Below are 20,782 nucleotides of genomic sequence, written 5' to 3' on the forward strand. Positions count from 1 at the left end.
CCTGGATCTGGTGGCTTGAAACTCATGTGGGGAGCATGTGTGTGCATGACCAAAATCCCAAGAAGAGAATGGAGGAGAAGGGGGATGGTTTCTCACTTTCTGTTTCTCTGTCTCTCTGGTGAGCACACATGCTCCATAAGAAAAAAATCTCTCTTAAAAAAACACACAAACAAATGTTTAAGTGGGTCAGATGATGGTGCAGCATTAATGCAACTGGACCCACATGGGAAAGGCCAGGTTGGAGTGCAGGGCCCTCACTGTGAACCATGGGCACATGTGGCCTGTGTTCTGGCTGGCTGAAGTTGGAGGTGATCAGAGTCAAAGCATTGCCAGGGTTGTCTCTTTTTCTTTCTTTCTCTCATAGAAGTAGTAAATAAATAAACTTGAGGTAAAAAAAAAAAAATCAGGATGGTAATGTGAATCCCTTTAATTATGGAACCCATTGAGTGACAGACTTTAGTTGCTGGTCAATGGAAATTATAGCTACATATACTTATAGATAGAACCTGTCCTATAATAGGAAGCAGGTGTACTAAGTTTGCCTCCTTAAACCCAGAAACACACACATACAAACACACACACAGGCATGTGTGTATGTCTGTGTAGTTCACTTCTAGTGTCGTTCTTTCTACTTTCCCCTTACTACTTTTCCCTTACCATAGCATTATTAATCAGTTCAGTTAACCCAGCAAAGCTTTGGCCAAGAATGGCCCCAGAAGAGGACCTAGCAGGGGGATTAAATGGCTTTGGAAGGTGATGTTTAATAAGGGTTGCAATTCACAGACACACAGTATAATTACCACACTGGGGCTCACCATCCCTTTTTCAAGATTAAATGAGTAGGAGTGTCTTTCCTCATCTGCCAGCTTTCAGGCACATTATCTTGAGATGAGCTGTCCTTTTAAAAATCTCCTCCTTTACATAATAGCCTATTGATGTAAGATCAGCAGCAAAATGCTAAGTTGATGATTAGCATAAAGGAGGATGACCTATTTACTCTTTTCTGTGTTAGGCACTGAGAATAAGAAAACATGGTCCTTAAATGGCCTGTCTTTCTCCCCACTCCCCATAGGCTGAGACCTTGTAAATAAAGGTCAAGTTTGGCATTGCTCATAGAGTCCTAGCCACATAAAACCATCCTTGACAAGGTGTTGTTTAGGGAGGATTAACGGTTGGAAGACACTCTCTACATCAGGTGTCTCAGCCTCAGCACTCTTCACACTCCAAGATGGATCATTCACTATTGGAGGCATCTAGTAGGTAGTCGCTAATGATGCCATTTAATATCCTACAATTTACATCAATCATATATCTTGTAGACCCCATGATGCATTTACAAGAGCAGTTTGAGGACCTGTGTTTTCAATGGAAGGGACTGACTCCATCTGGTCTGGACTCCTATTAAACAGTAATGACTTAGTGGTTCCAACTCAGAGGGAGGGAGACACTATGAACCCCATGTGAGACCAGAACAAAAGTGATTTATCCCCTACCACCCTCCAAATTTTTATACATTTCTAGATATGTGGACATCTGTATCCTCCCATGCTTCACATTCCTGCACATATACACCTACTACACGCTGTGGCTTCTATTCCAAACATGGGTTACCAGCATTGTTCTACTCGATCTTCCAACTGTGCCTGTGCTAAGCCACGCTTGGGCTGGCCTAGTGAGTGCCTGTGCTGTGTCTGGCCCTGCTGGGCTTGGCTGACTGCATACATGCCCATTCCCGTACTCTATTTAAGCAATGCCCAGCACACTGCATTGGAGTCTTAGATGTTGCACTCACACACCTAAAGCCTTCTTCCTTTTAACAGATAATCTGTTTTATTTTGATAAATACAATTCGGAGCTTGTTTTGCTGTTGTTGCTTATAAACAAGAGCAGACCATTTGACATTTCCTCATAATATTTTTTAAATTCTTTATTCTGAATGTATTAGAATCTAACAATTACACATACATTCCTCATCCCAGAAAAATTAACTGTAGCTTACGTATGTTATTTTCTTTTTTAAAATTAATTATTTACCTTTAATCATGAACATCTTTATAGTGTACAATATGGTTTTTCCCAGGACAAATGTGGTGCATATTAGTCACAGCAAAGACATTACCATATTCATTATCGGCAACAGATACCTTTTCATTTATGTGCCTATCAAATGTTTTGTTTGTTTATATCCCTGATCCTGCCCACCCCTAATTACCCACTCTCGTTACCCACCCCTTTCTATACTGTCTGTAGTATCTACAGTTGGCCTCCTTGCTATAGTATTAAAAAAAGTTAAAGAGATATTAGAAAAAAAGAGACAAATGACAATCTTGAACAGTTGTATTGTCTCAGCATTTTTTTCTTAAATGTCACCTGTATTTTTTCTTTTTTTTTTTTTTTTAAAGCAGAACCTTGGAATCCATTTATAAAAATTTGGTGATTAAAATTATATTAAATTATAATTTTCCAAATTTGGGGGCTGGCAGGTGGCGTGGTGGTTAAGGGCACTGGACTCCCACATGGCCAACTGCAGTTCAAGTCCTGGACCTGGCAACTTGCCTTCTCTCTCTCTCTCTCTCTGTGTCCCTTTCTGGTCAAATAAAAATAAATAAATAAACAAATGGATAAATAAAGTTTAGTAAAATAATTTTTTACATTTTTTTTTTTTTTTTTTTTGCCAGAGGTTATGTGAACTTGCTAGAGAGAAACACACACAGAGAGAAAGGGAAAGTGAGAAAGCATCCCGACCCCATTGGGAATGGTCATACTGCAATCCTTTCTCCTCCATTTCTCCCACCTTTTGCAATTTGGGGAACACCTGCACGTACTTCTGACATGTTTCTCAAGCCACTAGGTCTGGGACTAGAACTGCGCAGTTGGCCACAGAGGTGATAGCCACATTAACCACCACACCATGGGCTAGCCCATATAAATTTGTTTGCTAAAATAATTTATTCAAAAAGGGAGAAATCCAAACCTATAATCACTGAAAGTCAATGCTGCTCTAAGCAAAAATCCATTTGTGATATGCCACTCTGTATCTCTCAATTCATATTTTTGCTTGTTCTGTATATGAACACACAGATGTTTTCATAAATTAAGTTTATTATTATAAGTACTAAGATTTACCCAGTCAAGTCATCCCAGGAATTAACAGAAGTCTCTACAATTTCTAAGTTATCTAATAGGAGTAATCCACATCTTTTCCACTTGAGGGATTATTACAACCACATTTGGATTTAAGGAAGTGTTCCACCTCCCCTTTGTACACAGAAACTGATTTAAAATGCAAACAAGATAGCAATAGAATATGCACATTGTTTCTATCAGTCTCCCCTACATTTTAGGAGCACAGTAAAGACACTGAAACTTAAGTGAAGAAGGACAACAAAAAATGGATTTGAAACAGTGAACAGATGCTAATTTCAAGCAAAACTAGACACAGTCCTCAAGTGGTGCCTGATTTCTGATGGCATCAGACACCGTATTATGGGCTTTTACATATATTGCATGCAAATAAGAAAGAGTATTTCTAGTTTGCAGAAAAGGAAACTAAGGCTCAAAATACTGAGTGACTTGTCTTAGACCAATGAACCAGCTTGCAACCCAGAGCTCCAAAGTTATTGGGGACATGATAAGTTCAGAGAAAGAATAAGGCAGCAAAGTGGCTTTGGAGTTTATGCTAAGTCAAGTTTTCATACTGTGATTTGAATCATTAGTGGGAAAAATTATAAACTCCTAGGACAGTAGATTAAACTGTATGTAATAATAAATTGCAAAATACATCCTAAAGTTAGATACACTATTTATATAAATAATTTTCACACATTATTATTTTTCTACTGATACTATAGATAACTGAGACTAAAAAGCATGCTCGAATGTCTGGGGTAGGTATATTTTTAACAAAAAGGCAACTTCCACTGGAAGAAAATCACAGGACTGGGATTATAGCTACAGAACATAGAACAGTGACTGGCATACAAAAGGATGGTTAAAACAGTTGACCCAAACAGGCTCATTTTATGATACATATATTTCATACTGTATCTTTTATTTTATAATAATATGATATACATTAATACTTATATATAGGTGAATACATGAATAGATTCTTGACGAGTTAAATACAAGTCGTATTTTCATACTTGGGTAATATACTTAAAAAGAAATTCAGTATTTCAGTCATGTTATACATTGTTAATATGGCTTCAGGCTAGTTATCCTTTAAAGAAGTATGATTGTGCTCAAAATGAGAGTTAGTTCCCTTACTTATTTTGAACAAGGAGACTCACAAAAATGGGCCCCCAACTCTGTTCAGAAATCTGAACAGCAAGACAAATAAAATGCACAGAGGAAGGGTAAGAAAGCTGATTGTGTAGTTTATCTGTTGTGACATAGGATCGTCTGAAAGGAATACTGAAAGTAGATGGGTTTCCATTTTCTTTTCTTTCTTTTTTTTTCTTTTTTGAGAGGTTTTTCGCTATAGGGCGCTTGCGCTCGCCAGACAGAGACAGAGAGATAGAAAGCAAGAAATCACCCCCCGGGGGGATGGCCACATCGCAATCCCTTCTCCTCTATTCTCTTCTCAGGATCTTGGGCACGCACGCACACGTGCCCAGCGTGAGTTTAAGCCACCGGGTCCGGGACTGGAACTGTGGTCGACTATGTGGGAGTCCAGCGACATAGCCATTACGCTAACTGCTGGTCCCAAAGCTCACAGCCGTAGTCGGCAGGATTCGAACCTGCACAGGGAGACCCCAATGGATTTCTAGTCCATCGCCTTAACCACTTGGCCACGACTACAGATGATGGGTTTCCATTTTCAAAGTGAAGCTGTAATAAAGAGTATTATTTACAATGGATTATTATGATTACAAATGAGTATAATTCCAAGAGGTAGAAGCACTTAAAAGCCTTGATGTCCAAGGTCAGAGTTTTCTCAAGTATGCTAGACCTAGTCAGGAATAAAGCATGAACCTGCACCATGCCTCACTGGCCCTCAGGGGACACAGTGCCATGATCATACCTCCGCCTACTGAGAATCCAGAGTATGAAAGGTTTCAAAGAGTCCATGGAAAATGAGTATCATGGGGAAAAAAAAAACAAAAAACAAAAAACAAAAAACAACTATGAATGGATTTAAAAACCCTGTACCAAAATAAATGTGTATTTCAATTTTATTCTTCCATTCACTTTTTGAAGACCTTGCCTAGATAACTTTTCTTATGCTAGCCTTTCTAGGCCTATTCCCCGCTGCAGCACCCTCATCTCTAAAACTTCCATAGTTTGAAAGCTAGTGTTTTCATTAACATACTTTAGAAAATACGCTGATATTTTCCAGCAGAGGCTGACACACTACAGCTGTTTACCCCTCTGGTCAGTAACCTACTGTTTCAAGTCCTGTGAACTCAGAACAGTCCTCACCGTTTTAAATGTTTGGTTGAAAGCAAACAAAAAAGGTCAATAACAACAGAGAAGAGTATGTCTGAAAGATCTTTTGGGGTGCAAAAATGCCCTCAATACCTAATATTTACCTCTTTATAGAATAATTTTGCCAATCCCTGCCACCAGGGGTTGAAATCCTGTGAGACTTTTGAAGATAAATTAATTCAACAAAACATTATGCCTTTAATTTCTGGTAGTCAGAAAGACAGTTTAATTATTAGTCTGTTAGCTTTTAGGAGTAGTAGAATAAAAGCTGCTCTTTTTCTATTATTTTTATCTTACATGTTGAAATTTGCTCTGACAGCTCTGTAGCCCATTCATTTCTTTATGTTCCCTTGCAAGGTAACTAAAATCCAAAAGTAAACTCTTAAATCACTTGAATGATTTAGAGGATTTAGGTGACTTAAGCAATTCTAAAGTGAGACACCCTAAGTTTTCCTATGGTTGTGAATCCTTGGAGAACTTCATACAGAAAATTCCATAGTAACCCCAGCATATGAAATGGTATAGAAATGGAAAAGGAAAAGAAAAAAATAAACTCTTCTTTAAGAGTAGTTTAAGAAAACCTACTTTACTATAATTTTCTTCTCTAATACTTTCCATTCATGATAATTAACAAAGATAGGAATGTAAACTATTTTTAACATCTTATAAAAACTATCAAAGACCTTATAACAGTGTTCAATGCTCACCGCAAATCAAGGAGAATTATTTTCAGAAAATTATAAACACATCAGCTGCTAAAAATGCTATGCTATATAATTCAAAATCAAAGATTACTTGTGGTATATTATTTCCATTGTATGATGGAAACTTATAAAGTAGATGTAAAAAAGTGGAAATGTAAGAGTCCTTGGGAAATATTTCTAACAAATAAACCAGAAAATCAAGGATATTGCTGTATTTCATAATAATAAAAGGGCCAGCCCATGGCCTGGTTGTTAAGACATCTGGATCTCACATGGCCGAGAGCAAGTTTTGAGTCTTGGACCCGGTGGTTTGAAAAACACACTGGGTGTGTATGAATGTATGTCCAAAATCCCAGAAGAAGGGAAAATGGAGAAGGGATTATGATGTGACCACCTCCCCATGGGAGGAGAGTGCTTTCTCCTTTTCTCTCTGTCTCTTTCTCTCTCTCTCTCTCCAGAATGCATGCACTCTATGGAAATTTTTTAAAAAAGTAATAATAGGACCAGCAGATGGCATAATGGTTATGTCACTGGACTCCCAAGTAGTCGACCACGATTTGAGTCCTGGACCCGGTGGCTTAAATTCATGCTGGGCACGTGTGCATGCATGCCCAAGATCCTGAGAGGAAAATGGAGGAGAAGGGATTGTGGCGTGGCCATCCCTCCCTTGGAATAAAACAGTAATAATAACAATAATGCAATATATTTTAATGAATATTGAATGAATTATTTAATACATTGATATGAATGCTGATGTATTTTAATGCAATATTCAAGTCAATTGGACATCAACATTCTTTGTTTTTCCAATGTCTCCTATCTAGACTTTTTCCATGAAAATATTTTTAATGAAATGTCATCAGTGTATAACCACAAATACTCATTAAATACAATCAATTCCTTGCACTGAAGTCCTTTAATTTAATATCATCAAAGTAGGGACAGCTGAAAAGAATAAACGCTAGGACATTTTTCAGAATTGCTGGGACCATGCAGTTAACACAAGCTGAGTATGAAAGAACTGCCCCTCAGGCCTCGAGCAAGGACTCGGCTGAGGAGAACTGTTTGCAAGGTCAACAGTTTTACGAGTTCTGGACTTCACCTTCATTGTGTTACTGTACTGGCCTGCACTCAGTTTCTCTGCCATGGGCCTTATTGCCATACCCCGGTACCCCATAAAGGCACCCCCAGCCTTACTATAACTTTTACAATAATCCTGAAAGAATGCGGATCCACTAAGGCTGCAGCTGCGTAGGGCGGCAGCTGCAAACAGGAGTTACTCCCATTAGACTCATCCCACCCTCCTGGAAAATGTCAATAAAGAATGCTACATTCGCTTCTCCTACTGGGGATTACTAATGGGCGAAGGATCTCAGTAGCCGAGAGGGGCTCAGGGACTCATCCACGAGATGCTGTTACCCCAAAGACCATAAGCCACCCTTACTCTCAGGACAAGGGAAGATTGCCATTCCCCAAGCCACGGTCATTGTATAGAGCAGCATGTAGAGGGGTCCAAGTACACTGTAACCTTTAGCTACTCACAAGACCACATTCCTTTCCTATGTAGACTCACCCTCTTAGCTGTAGACTACCCCAGAGATAACATAGGTATTTCACTTTAGTATATACTAACCTTGTCTTTACTAAACCAGACAGAATTTATTTCTAGGCTCTTGTAATTACGGCCCCCCTAGCCTGAAGCTGAAGTTCTCAAAAGCTGACCTGAGGCTCAAAATTCTCAAGCCAATCTGGGACTAAAGTAATCAAGCTGGTCTGCGACTGAAAATTCCTGAAAACCCTCTCATCTGAAGACCCTCCCTGGTAATCAAGATCTAAAAAGAAGATGCACCCAAAAAATGGACTTCCTCATTCTAAGAATTATGACTGTTTATACCTAAACAAAACAGACGTCATGTTTTATGATTATTGTTCCTATACTTTGAATGCCTTACCTTTTAGAGCAAAATGTTTCACTTATTTCCCCTCACCCATCCCACTGCTGTAAAACTCCTTCTATAATAAATACGCATGACTTCTGGCCATCAGGGCTGCAGTCTGGAGTTTACTCTGACTGTAGCTGGCTAAGAACATGCTAAGGGCATGAGGTCTTAGTCTGATTCCTGTTCACCCGCGTCGCCTCCCTGTGCACCCACCCTGGCTGGGGGTACGGCTCCCGGCACAGAATCAGATGTGTAATTCAGTAGGAAAAAGGAAATTTTCCTGGAAAGCAGCGCTATGTAATTGGTTGCTACAGAATGAGCTGAAGCAATAAAGAAGTTTATAGAAATTGTTGACTTGAATTCACATTTCACAAGGTTAAATTTTCTCTATATTTAGCGATCCTTTACACATTAAAATGATAAATGTTTTATTTCTTGCTAGGTTATTTATTCCAAAGATATCTTTTATAGTACGAAAGACTGATTAGGCCATTTATGCTCTCAAGGTGGTATAGCTAAAGCATTAATTCCCAGGATCATGAATTAAGTTAGAAATCTGTGGATCGTTTGCTGTCAGACATAAACAACTGTTTTGGGCCTATAGACTTTACTTCTCTCTCACCCCATGTCCTGCATGTGAAATGAGACGCTGAGATCTTTCACAGCTCCCTCTCATCATTACCGTTTCCTCACCTTGGCCTACAGACAACATGCTGAAGGGCTTGCTCATAACCCTGTGTCTATTTTTCCTTTCAGAGGCGATATTAACCACAATGTGGGATGCCTGCTTAACCCATTATGCACAGAAAGTATAGGGCTACAGTAAAGGAACATCATTTCCAGCTTTTACTTTCTTAACCAAAAAAAAGCAATTAGACTTTCTAATTGGGATAGTGTAACACACACACGCGCACGCACACACACACACGTGTGTATATATATAATGTCTGTTCACAAATCCAGTTCATTACAAGCTCCCCTTCCTTCACCTAAATACTGGTTGGGTCAATGGGTGGAAAAACTCCTCCAACACTAAACCATCCACTGTGAACTCTAGGGCATGGGCTGAGGCTCCTCTGCGTGGGAAAGCCAGTGGTGATAACCTGGGGCTATTAGAATAAGAGATATGGGGACTCTACAGGGTAGATTGAAGAGGAATACCCAGATAGATTCATTTCCCCCTCCTCTTTTCATATAATTCAATAGTTGGACTGACAAAAATCACTTTACGGGGCTGGCCCCATAGTCTAGTGGTTAAAGGAACTAGATCTCGCATGGCCGACTATAGTTCAACTTTTAGCCCTGGTGCTTTGAAAAAGCAAAACCCTGACAGAACAGAAAAGTGGAGGAGAGTTGCAGCATAGTGACACTCCTGTAGGAGCTGTTCCCCCTACCTTCTCTCTCTGGGGAGCACAGGCATTCTCTGGCATTTTTTTTTTTTTTAAATCACATTCAGGATTAAATAAGTCATCATCTCTGGGAATGGGATCAAATATCAGTAGACCTTGAAGTTTCCCATGAGAATCCAATGCACACCCAAGATTGAGAATCGGCTCTTTGTCATCTAACACTTTCACTTTGGCCAGTGCACGATGGTGGCTATAGGAGCAGAGGAAGGAGAAAGGATGATGGAGAGGGCAGCTCTGTTACACACCATGAAAGCCCTGGTCCTCCTCTTCCTTTCACGTCCTTTCCTCTTTTCTTTCCTCCCAGCAGACAACCAGTGTTAGGGTCTTGGGAAGAGAGAGCTGCATTGATCAAAGAAATTAAAGCATGGTGCAGACCTTGTACCGAGTACAAAAGGTCCACATATGGTCAGCTTTCTTTTCTTTGTTTTTGTTTATGGAAGATGTTTGACTGACATAAGCAGAAGTTGGCCAAAATATTGCCTGTACTATTAACTTCCAGTATAAGTCACTTAAATAAAGCCTAGTGAACCTCAATGATAGTAGTTAAAATGCTCCATTGTGTGTGTGTGTGTGTGTGTGTGTGTGTGTGTGTGTGTGTGTGTGTTAAGTATTATCATTATGGTGCTATTGAGCATTTTCTTTGATAAAAAAGAAAAATGCTGTGGGCTGCAGTCTTCTTCCATTATTCTTCCTCACAGGCCCATGAATATGCTTATAACACTAGGGTCAGTTATGTTTATGTGATAATGCTTATACGATATCTGTATATTTGTTTGCATTCCAACTTTGTTCAACAATGAGTGTGGAAACTGCATATGTGAAATAAGTGTTAATACTAATAAAAAGAAAAGGTATGGTAAAGACTATGGGGGCTAGCAGGTGTCACTGTAGTTAAGGTAGCTGGACCACTTGTAAGCAACTGTGTGATTTGAGTCTACACCCAGCTGCTTGAAACAAACAAACAAACAAACAAACAAAACCACCAAGCATATGTGTGTGAGCGTGTTCACAGTCCTGAAAGGAGAAAGGGTGAAGGGATTGTGGCAAGACCGTTCCCTATAGGAGGTGTTCTCTCTCTCTCTTTTTCCTCCAAGTAGTTTGCCTTCCAACCTACGGAAATCTATATTAGATTTTTACAAAAATGCACTCTCCTCTGAGCACACTCCTTTTTAACAAAAATTTAGTTAAAAAAAAAAAAGAATGGGAGAAGCACTGGCAGTACTCCTGGGGCACTAGAGTACACTGGTCTTGTTTCCATTCTCCATCTCTTTTCCCTTTGTCAGCACCTGATAATTTCTCCCAAGCCAATCCCTGCCTTCACGTATTCCAGTACAACAAAACTAGCCCTGGGTGAGAAAAGCCTGGGCCCAGCCTGGGAAGAGAAAAGAACAGGGCTTGATAATCTCCAAGCTAACTGATGTTAGAAGAAGAAGGAAATGCCTACCAAAGCCCAACTGTGGTAGAACTTACCCATATAGAACATAAAACAGAAAGAGTAAGGTAAACGTAATGGGGGCACAAAGTGGTAAAAGGGCAGTTAAACACGGAAGTTTTCGTGGAAATGTTGTATCTAAATTTAAAGCTAAATTGCTCAGTTTTCTCTTTCCTGGTTCATCAACATGGACAACACTAAAAATATGTGACAAGTCCCAGAATAAAAAGCTAGCTTTGTTCAACAGATGTCTAAATAAAAGCAAACCTAAGTAGAAAATTATAATTTTCTTTTTAAAGTAATAATGTATTTATTTTACTGTACCCCATCCTCATTTTCTAGTGGTTTTAACCTATGTGCTATGCATATAAATATATATTTAAGTTCATTCAGTGAGAGAGACACACGTTCACCTCCAATAGGATCCTTATGTCCTGATGCCCTCCTAGCCTCAGCCAGCCCTGTGCACATGCCCATGTCCTTATGGGGACATCTCTAGAAGCAAAGAGAGGCCTTCTTATGTGAGTGACAGCAACACAAAGCATTATGTTATTGCTGCACTGGGGTCCAGCCCACACACACACACACACACACACACACACACACACACACTATATGCATTCATCTCCTTTTTTTTTTTTAATTGGAGAGGTTTTTGCTGTAGGGCGCATGCACCCTATATATGTATATGTATCTATCTATCTATCTATCTATCTATCTATCTATATATACATATACATATTCTTTAAAGACTTCAAATTCTTATATAACTATTAATAAACTTTTTTTTTTTTAAGTAGTGACATGCAGGATGCTTCGGAAGAAAAGAATACTGGGACCAGCAGATGGCATAATGGCTATGTCGCTGGACTCACATGTAGTCGACTGTGGTTCGAGTCTCAGACCCGGTGGCTTTAACTCACACCAAGCGCATGTGTGTGCATCCCCAAGATCCTGAGAGGAGAATGGAGGAGAAGGGATTGAGGTGTGGCCATCACCCCTGTGGGGTGATTTCTTACTTTCTGTCTCTCTGTCTGTCTCTGTCTTTCTGGTGAGCACATGCGCCTTACAGCAAAAACCTCTCAAATTGAAAAAAAAAAAAAAAAAAGGAGAAGATGAAAAGTTTAGTAATAAAAGAAAATTGGTCAACTGCAAAGATAAGTTCAAAGATTTGTGTACAAAAACATTCTTCCCATTATCATTTACAGCAGTCAAAAAGGGGAAACAATTTAAAAATCCCATAAGAGGAGTATACCTACACTGTAAAATATATTTATAATTATATTTAAAAACTAGCACTTAGTACAAACTGTAAGTTAGCTACAGTCTTAGGACTTCTCATAGATTAATATTTGTTTGATAAACCTACATGGGAAAGTCAAAGAATTAAGAACATCCCCTCCAAAAAAGGGGCAGAAACTATGACAAATTTATTCACATCACAGAATATACAAAGTAGCAGGAAATAGAATTTTGATCTCTCAATTCTAAATTCAGTGAATCCATACTGATCATTTAAATAGATTTAATCAATTAAAAAAAAAGAAATGAGGAAGAAACAAGTAGCAATCTCTAAGGCATGGCATGCTGGGTATAAAATGATGGTCCCCACTAAGTTTAGGTAATTCTCTATTAATAAGAATACCATCTGCAGTTTTGGCATTTGAATAAATGGTTATAAAAATATAGATAATTTCTATTTATTTCTAGACAGAGAAAGGATTTCTCAAATTGAAGTCATCAGTAGTCAGTAAAATTCCATTGTTCATTATTATAGAGTTAGCTCAAACTAAAAAGAGCATTAATCTTAGATGTAAATGACTCAGTGAATTTAAAGGCATTGTTCATTTTCTGTACAGAGCTTCTGATGGAGATTTGATTAACAGGATGATTCACTGTGTAATTTTAGGACTGTTTCTATAAACAATCTGACCATAACAAGAAGAATAAAGTCAGGGCACCTTTCAAACACCTACCACTCTCCATGTGCTTGAGCTTGTTGGACAGGACACAGAGGGCATAGCCTCCCAAACCATGCTTTATGAATCATTTTATTCCTTAAATCTATCAATAGAAATTATACATTGGCCTTTGCTGGCATCATAAATGTCTTAATTAGTATGCTTTTGGCGACTACATAAACAGTAGCTATCCTGGTGTGGATACATAAGACTTATAGTAGTAATGTATAAGATCCAAATGCAAATGACCTAATTTAATGTTGCTCTGAATTAGAACATTTGATAAATTTATTTCAAGTCTTTTGTAAGATTCTTCCCAAAGAAAAATAGTAAATGTATTAGGTTTATGTAGTATGATGGCTATTTTACTTTGATGACATCCACCACTTGGAATAAAGAAAAAATTATCACTTTCAGATATTTGATTACTGAGTGCCAAGATCACTTATGAAATGCTACAGTGTTGACTGTATAAATCAAATTAAGTCCTAGAAAAAGCACATACACATGATTTGGTGGTATATTTTAATTTAAAAATAAGTTTTAAATAATCCATATTTTAATTTTGGAATTATACAAATCATAAGTTAAAGCCCCCCACTCCCAAGATACAGATGAGTATTTTCTTGATTTTTCTTTTCTTTTTTTTTTTCCTTAGTTTTGTTATAGGGTGTATGTGATCACCTAAGACACACAGAAAGAGAGAGAGAGAGAGAATAAGAGATTATACAAATCATAAGTTAAAGCCCCCCACTCCCAAGATGCAGATGAGTAGTTTCTTGATTTTTCTTTTCATTTTTTTTTCCTTAGTTTTGTTATAGGGTGTATGTGATCACCTAAGACACACAGAAAGAGAGAGAGAGAGAATAAGAGAGAGAGAGGGAAGTCATCCCCTAGAGGAGATGGCTACACTGTTATCCCTTTTGATCCATTCTCTTCTCAGGATTTGGGGAAGCATGGGGCCAGTATGATTTCAAGCCACTGGATCTTGGACTTGAACTGTGAAGCCAGCTATGTGGGACCTAGCCACCTTAACCTCCACTCCTTCTGTTGCCCCAGGGGAGTATTTTTGAAAAAGTACTCATACTATGGGCTTATTATTTCACACTCGGCTGCATGCTTTGTATTTGCTGTGTTCAGCCATATGTTACATGGTGATATCATATCATTCTTATTATTTCTCTGATGTGTCATAAAGGAACACCCAAAAGCAATGCACATTTGTGTTTTAAAAGCTATCTATATATTGGAAATAGGGAATCTCAGCAAAAGTAACCAATAACAGCTCTGTTTTGGGGAGAACTTATTTAAAAATCTCTGCAAGGTATCCCCAAATAACAGTCCTCTGCTTTTGGTTCAGATTTGTTTTGTTTTGTTTTAAATACCCTGACCTGGGAAGATGTAGCAGGTGCTGTAAAGCAACACCCTCTGGGCCACTTCCTCCCTTTCTTTCTGAAATGGTGGATGTAATGGATCTCCCTCCCTGCTGCATTCAGTTATCATCAAGAGCAGACATCAACCAGCGCTCTAATCTCGCTCTGATGGATAGAATACTAACCTTTCACAAGATTAGAGACACAAGGTGCTCTGGAGATAATAAAATTCAAATAGGTTTATTTCAAAGGGCAACCCAATCTCGCTTTTGTTCATGGGTCACTTGACAGATCATTTGCCAAAGTAGTTTTTGTGTCTTTCTAAGCCAAATTCTGGTTCAATGTGCCAAAGATGTCAAATTAAGTGGGCTCCAGAATCCTCAAAAGTCTACAATTCCAAAGCAGGAACAGGAAAAATTGGGAATAAGATCATTTCACTACATGTAAGAAGAACTCTATTGGCGAATCATTTTCTAATTTTGCTCAAATGATACCAATGTACTCAAAAGGTAAATCAAGGCTGGCCATGTTGAAAACACCAATGATTTCACATAACTTCTGCTCTTACAATCCTTACCTGGAAATTTCAAATGATTAGAAATTTTCATTTTACATAAATGTCTAATGAACACCAAAATCAAAAGTTAAAGCATGTGCATTTAAAAATATATTATGTTGATATCTGCCTAACATTTTTCTAGAAATATGTCAAAGAAAATTAGGTAGTGACATAAATCAAGAATAAGAACTGCCTAAATATAAAGTAAAAAGGATTATAACTATTTTCTCAAGAGCAATCGCTAATCTTTAGCAAAGGCATTGTATATCTCTCCTGTACATACGCTTACCATTTCAAGTTACTTTCTGCCATATGCAAGCTTGCAGATATCTCCTAATAAGAAAATAGTTAAGAAACAACAAAAGCAGTTTCATATTAAGAATGTTCTTAAAATGTCACTCACTTATAAGGTACCATTAGCAAAATTATTATAAAAGATAAAATGTTAAGATTTAAAGAAAACTAGTAATTATATACTATTGTACAAGCTAATAATTAATGTTGAATCTTTAATAGCTAGGACTTTTTGCAATGTAATAGGAAAGTTTTGTTCATTTTTGTTTAAAAACTTGAACTATGATTTTTTTTTTTACAATATGAGGACGTAAAATAAGTAATGTATTGATTGATTTTAGGTTTTTACCTTAGGGTACATACTCTCACCAGAGAGAGACAGAGAGTGGGAAAATAAAAAATCATTACCCTCCACTGGGGTTGGCCACATTGCAATCCCTTTTCCTCTATTCTCCTTTATGGATTTTGGACATTCGTGCACATGTGCCCTATGTGATTTTCAAGCTGCCAGACCGGGGGCTTGAACCACAATCAGCCATGTATTATTAGTCCAGTCCCTTAACCACCATGCCATTTGCTGGTCCGTCTACTACGTATTTAAACTGTAAGAAGCTCTTTAAAATTCAAATGTTACTTCGTAAAAAGAAAACTGCTATTTTGTTTACTTTAAATATCCTAGCAGACCTTTATTCTCTGAAACGTTTTAAAGTCAATTAAAATTGATCATCCTTAGTATATCTTACAAATTAAATAGAACTTTTTAAATGAAACAGTTATAATAAGTTGTATCTTTGAGATAAAATAGCATATATTTTGCTCTTTCATTTCAATAATGCAGCTGAAAAATATGTAAAATAAGTTCTTACTAGAAATCAATCTGAGACCATAGTTGCTGCAGAGGCTATGCCAAAGTAGGAATATTAATTAGATTATGTTAAAGATGTTTGCTTGTAAAAGTTCTACAACAATCATTATTTTTAAAATTTATTTGGTAATGTGAATTTCATGAGGTTAAACTTACTGTCTTTAACTGAGACACGGGAACCACTAAGCGATATTGTACTTTCTGTGCACAGAGCAAATGTAATCTAACTGTGCTAGCGCAGAATACAACCTAGAGCAATCTTTTTTTTTTTTTTTCCCTTTGGAGAGGTTTTTGCTATAGGGTGCATGGGCTTGCCAGAAAGACAGAGAGAGACAGCGAGATAGAAAGCGAGAAATCATCCCCTAGGGAGGATGGCCACGCCGCAATCCCTTCTCCACCATTCTCCTCTCGGGATCTTGCGCACGCATGCATAGGCGCCCGGTGTGAGTTGAAGCCACAGGGTCCGGGACTCGAACTACTGCGATCGGCTACATGGGAGTTTAGCGGCATAGCCATTACGCTAACTGCTGGTCCCTCTACAGTAATCTTTTAAAAGAGTATGTCCAAAGCACACCCTCTGAGTAGGACTGGACAAAATTCACAACAAAATTAAAGAGACGAATTATTGACTGGGAATCATTCTCTGGGTTTTACAAAATGTTGAGGGGTAGGCAGTTGCTCTTGACCTCGTTTTTCTCATCTGTAAAATGGAAATGATAATAGTATAGGACGTTTTCAAGATCATGTGACATGCAAAGGATTTATAAGAGTGACTGACACATATTAAGCACTATAGAATTATCAGTTACAATTAACTGCTGAAGAATGAAAAGACTTGCTAATAACAAACAACCATGGTCATTACAATCCATTTAAAAACTATCTTGGCATGTAAGAGATGAACTTGACTCCTCATCATATCAGTTCACTGAGGCCTTACAAAGTATCTTTACTGAAATGGCCAAAAAACTAATTATCTGACAAAAACAGATGGACTATGTTAGGTGTATATCCTGTTTAAAGAGGTAATACAGTGGAAAGGTAGATATATTACTGAAAACTTGTGTAGTCTACATTCTCTTTTGAGTAGATGGACCACCTCCTTCTATACGTGGGCTTAAATACAACTCTCGGGTCTCCCTGATCATGGTCTTTCAGTTACTGGGGCCTAAAGGTAACACCCCTTTATTTCATGTATACATGACTTCACCATTGAGTTATCCCCTGGCATTGTTGACCTTTTCAAGGGCAGTTTAGATGTGTCTGACATATTTCTCTTACACCAGAAAGTGTGCGTTAGGGCAAAGATGCAACACTGAAGACAGGGTGCGTAGCTGATAATAATGTACACAGAACAGCTTTCTTTTCATATTTTGCATTTATGAGATTTAATGGATTTCTTCCTTTCTTCAACATACTTCTTAGCATTAATTACCCATTAATTCTTTTCCAATTAAGTTAGATCACAATTCTCATTTCTTATAAATCTCTTCGGATTTTTAATCTCCTTTCCAGAAATTCTGACAAAGATGCTCTAGCAAAGCTGATTTGGCTTCAAGTCCCTGTGAACATGTTTTACATTCTCTCATGAAACCATTTGCTAGAAAAAAAATTAAGATCCACAATCGAACTTGTGAGAAACTTCTAAACAAGCACCAACTTATCTTTACACTATTTACTAACCAAGCCTAAGAATATTTCTTAACCAGGATAATATCTACTTGATTATTTTCCTACCCAAATGATTTTTTGCAAGCTGGTCAAGTGAAATGACATTGATAATTGTGCAAAGGTCAATCTAGGCTGTAACCAGTGGTTCTTCTAGTCTATAGGATCAGTCACTTTGTCAAAGAGGAAAATTAGCCATGTTTGGCATGGCTGCTTCTGAGCAGTCTATGGTCCTTGCCACTTTGTTACACTCCAGGTGCTTGCAAATTGATTGCAGAATAAATTGCTCCTGACTCTTTCCAAGAATGAACCTTAACCTTACAAGTAATTAATTCCCAGATACTTATTTCATTTTCGTCTGTACAATCGTCTGGGGTGACTATCCTCTTTCCAGTTTCCTGGATCTGTGCCCATCCTCCATAAATCTGCAAAATCACTTAAATGAATACAAGGTAACTAAGTGTTGCATTTGATCTGGCATTAAATGCTGAACAGTTGTTGACTTCAGTCAAATACATAAATTTTCACTGCGCACAGAAAGAAGGCATTTCTTCTGAAGCAGTTTGGATACGGCTGTGCAGTCAAGTTCAGACATGTAAAGGCAGATGTAATATTAAACAAATTAGTAAGACACCTTTTCCATTGTCCTAAGTATTTAAGTAAAAAAAAATGCACATACGTATCTAAATAAGAGGCATAAAACTTAAAGCAAATCATGGCTTTTGTTATACACCGTACTGTGGTAATTTGCAGATCCAAGCATCAGCTAACATTTTCCCCAAGAGAAAAGAAATCCACAATAATAATATAGCACACTTGACTTTAGACTTTTGACATTAATTTTGAATTTCTTTGGTTTCAAAGGTTGAGTCAGATCATCACATTTCTTTAATGTTGTGTGTGTGTGTGTGTGTCTGTGCATGTGTGTGGTTTAATTATTGGTCATACTCTGAAAGGTACCACAATAACAATTTATCAAGCAGTTTAGCTCTCTCACAAGTAAATGTCATCTCTTATCTGAATTTCAAAGCCAGTCCTATTATCAATGGACCTTCTGAAAAACAAACACTAGACACATTCAAGCAAATATCGACCTTCAAGCCAGGACTGAAACCATTTCAACTCTTTTTTGAAGTCTCACAAGCTTAACCTCTATTGTCCTATTTGGAGCTTGTGTTTTCAACAACAATCTACAACACAAAGAGGAGGGTGCTCCATTTAATTCAGAAAAGTGATAGAAAGGCATCTAGCTGAAAATGAATAAAACTGACTCAAGGCAGTACTGAATCTTTGACTTTTGAATGTTTTCCAAATAGTCTAGTTTTGTTCTGTTTTGTTTTTTAATAATAATGCTCCTTTTCATTCTTAAGATAAAAATAGACAAGTCCTGTGAATGTTAGCTGGGCCTAAAGAGGGATTGAGACTTAGGTTGTGTCTGATTAAAACATTGGTGGACCACCATCATATATGGTAAGCTTAGGGAAGGAGAAGATTGGGGGGCTTTCTTCAAAAACAAAGTTTTGTGATGGGTGTCTGAAATGCAAGAAATTCAAGGGATTCAGAGCCAGTCGAATGTCTTTGTTGAGTCTGGTTCCATGGGAGAGAACTGAAGTAAAGAAAGAACAAGAGAAATAAGTAAAAGTTGTACAATTCTTAGGTTTTTCTTTAGGTTTCTTGAGATCTGAAATGTCCCTGGAGCCTCCATGTGAAAGAGGGTTCTCAGAGAGAGGGCCCTTCTTACCATCCAACTGAACACAGCATGGGACCACAATGTCGACAGCCATGGAAGTGAACCTCCAGTTGCCACTTAGCTGTATGCAGCTCTGGGAACATCAGGAATCAGAACTCCAGGCAGCCAAGCTGTGCCCACAGCAGGAGGTGACCACAGTGGCATCTGGAAGTTATCTCCTGACCAAGGTTTCTAAACAATAGTAAATGAAGAGTGGTCCCTACTAGCTCTGAAGTCAAGTCACAGTGGGTACAGATGGGCAAATAGTTTAGGATCAGCTAGAAAGAACTAGAGGAAGCTGGACAGGGGTTGGAGAAATGACTGTCAAAGCTACACCATTTATGAGAGAAGAGCATGTTGCTTGTGAGTTAGAGAAACCAATGCCAATGTATTTGTACTTCAATACTGGTAAGAGCCAAAGATATCCACATTTCACACTCTGCCCCTTAAAATCCTGAAGGTTGAAATAAGAACCTTAACTCAGGCAAACTGAAATTAAAGGGAGTCGTAATTGAAATGAAGAAAATTAATCCACTAACCACATCTTGTAAACTTCTTCATAATTCATATTAGAAGCAGAAATGTATCAAATGTGGTCACTGATTCTGGGAACAGTGTAGTTTTTCTGCAGAGCGAGAAAGGTAGCTATCTGATTCAGGTGAGAATCTAGTATTTTTAGTTGTAAGGAGTGAGAAAGTGGGGAGCATTTGCAGGGTCCTCAGAGAAGTGATGTTTGCGGAGTTGCACTGCCTAGAATAAATTGATACAAAATCAGTTTTCTTTTTAAATGGACAAAGTTTGCTTTCACAATCTCCACCATATTCATTGATAAATCCTGTATTGGATCATTTCAGGACACGTATAGAATTCAACCTGTCTTCACCAGTCTCACTGCTACCACCTTGCTCAGAGTCTCTGCCATCTTTTTCCTGCCTTACCACACAGGTCTCCAAATGGTCTCCCTACGTCCGCTTTGGCTCCCACAGTTATTCTGTTGACAAGTTATCTCAACACCCTCTCCCCAAATAGGACGTTTAAAAAGATAGTTTTGTTATATTTTATTCTGATGTATCTCAACTACTAAGAAGAGAATCTGACACAAAGCAGGTCCTCAATAAATACTCATTGAATAAATTCATGCTTTCTCAGACTTTCTTGAACAAAACTTGCTGTCCAGAGAAGATTGCTGCTGAATTAAATGGACCTCATGGTAAAGACATGAAAACGCAAAACCTGGCATAATGGCTGGCACTTACATTTATTGTGAGTAATTAATGCTTTAATGAATGAAATATTTTGGCTCATGGTACAAGAAATTTAGTTGTCAACAAATTATTTGAAAGAGAGTTATTTGGGAAAGAGGATCCTTGCTGAAATCATAACTTACAGAAGAGTTATCTGCATAACTTAAAGAGTAG

At 37.9% G+C, this 20,782-nt stretch overlaps 1 protein-coding gene and 1 non-coding gene across 2 annotated transcripts in view; both read right to left on the reverse strand.

Moving 5' to 3' along the window:
- GPC6 (glypican 6) overlaps window positions 1-20,782 on the reverse strand; it is a 1,323,196-nt gene that overhangs the window by 652,824 nt on the left and 649,590 nt on the right. The window lies entirely within an intron of this gene.
- On the reverse strand, window positions 4,722-4,803 carry TRNAS-AGA (transfer RNA serine (anticodon AGA)). The gene has a single exon. It is a non-coding gene; the product is annotated as a tRNA-Ser (tRNA).

This window comes from Tupaia chinensis, unplaced genomic scaffold (genome assembly GCF_000334495.1).
Source record: "Tupaia chinensis unplaced genomic scaffold, TupChi_1.0 Scaffold000503_1, whole genome shotgun sequence".
Lineage (NCBI taxonomy): Eukaryota > Metazoa > Chordata > Mammalia > Scandentia > Tupaiidae > Tupaia > Tupaia belangeri.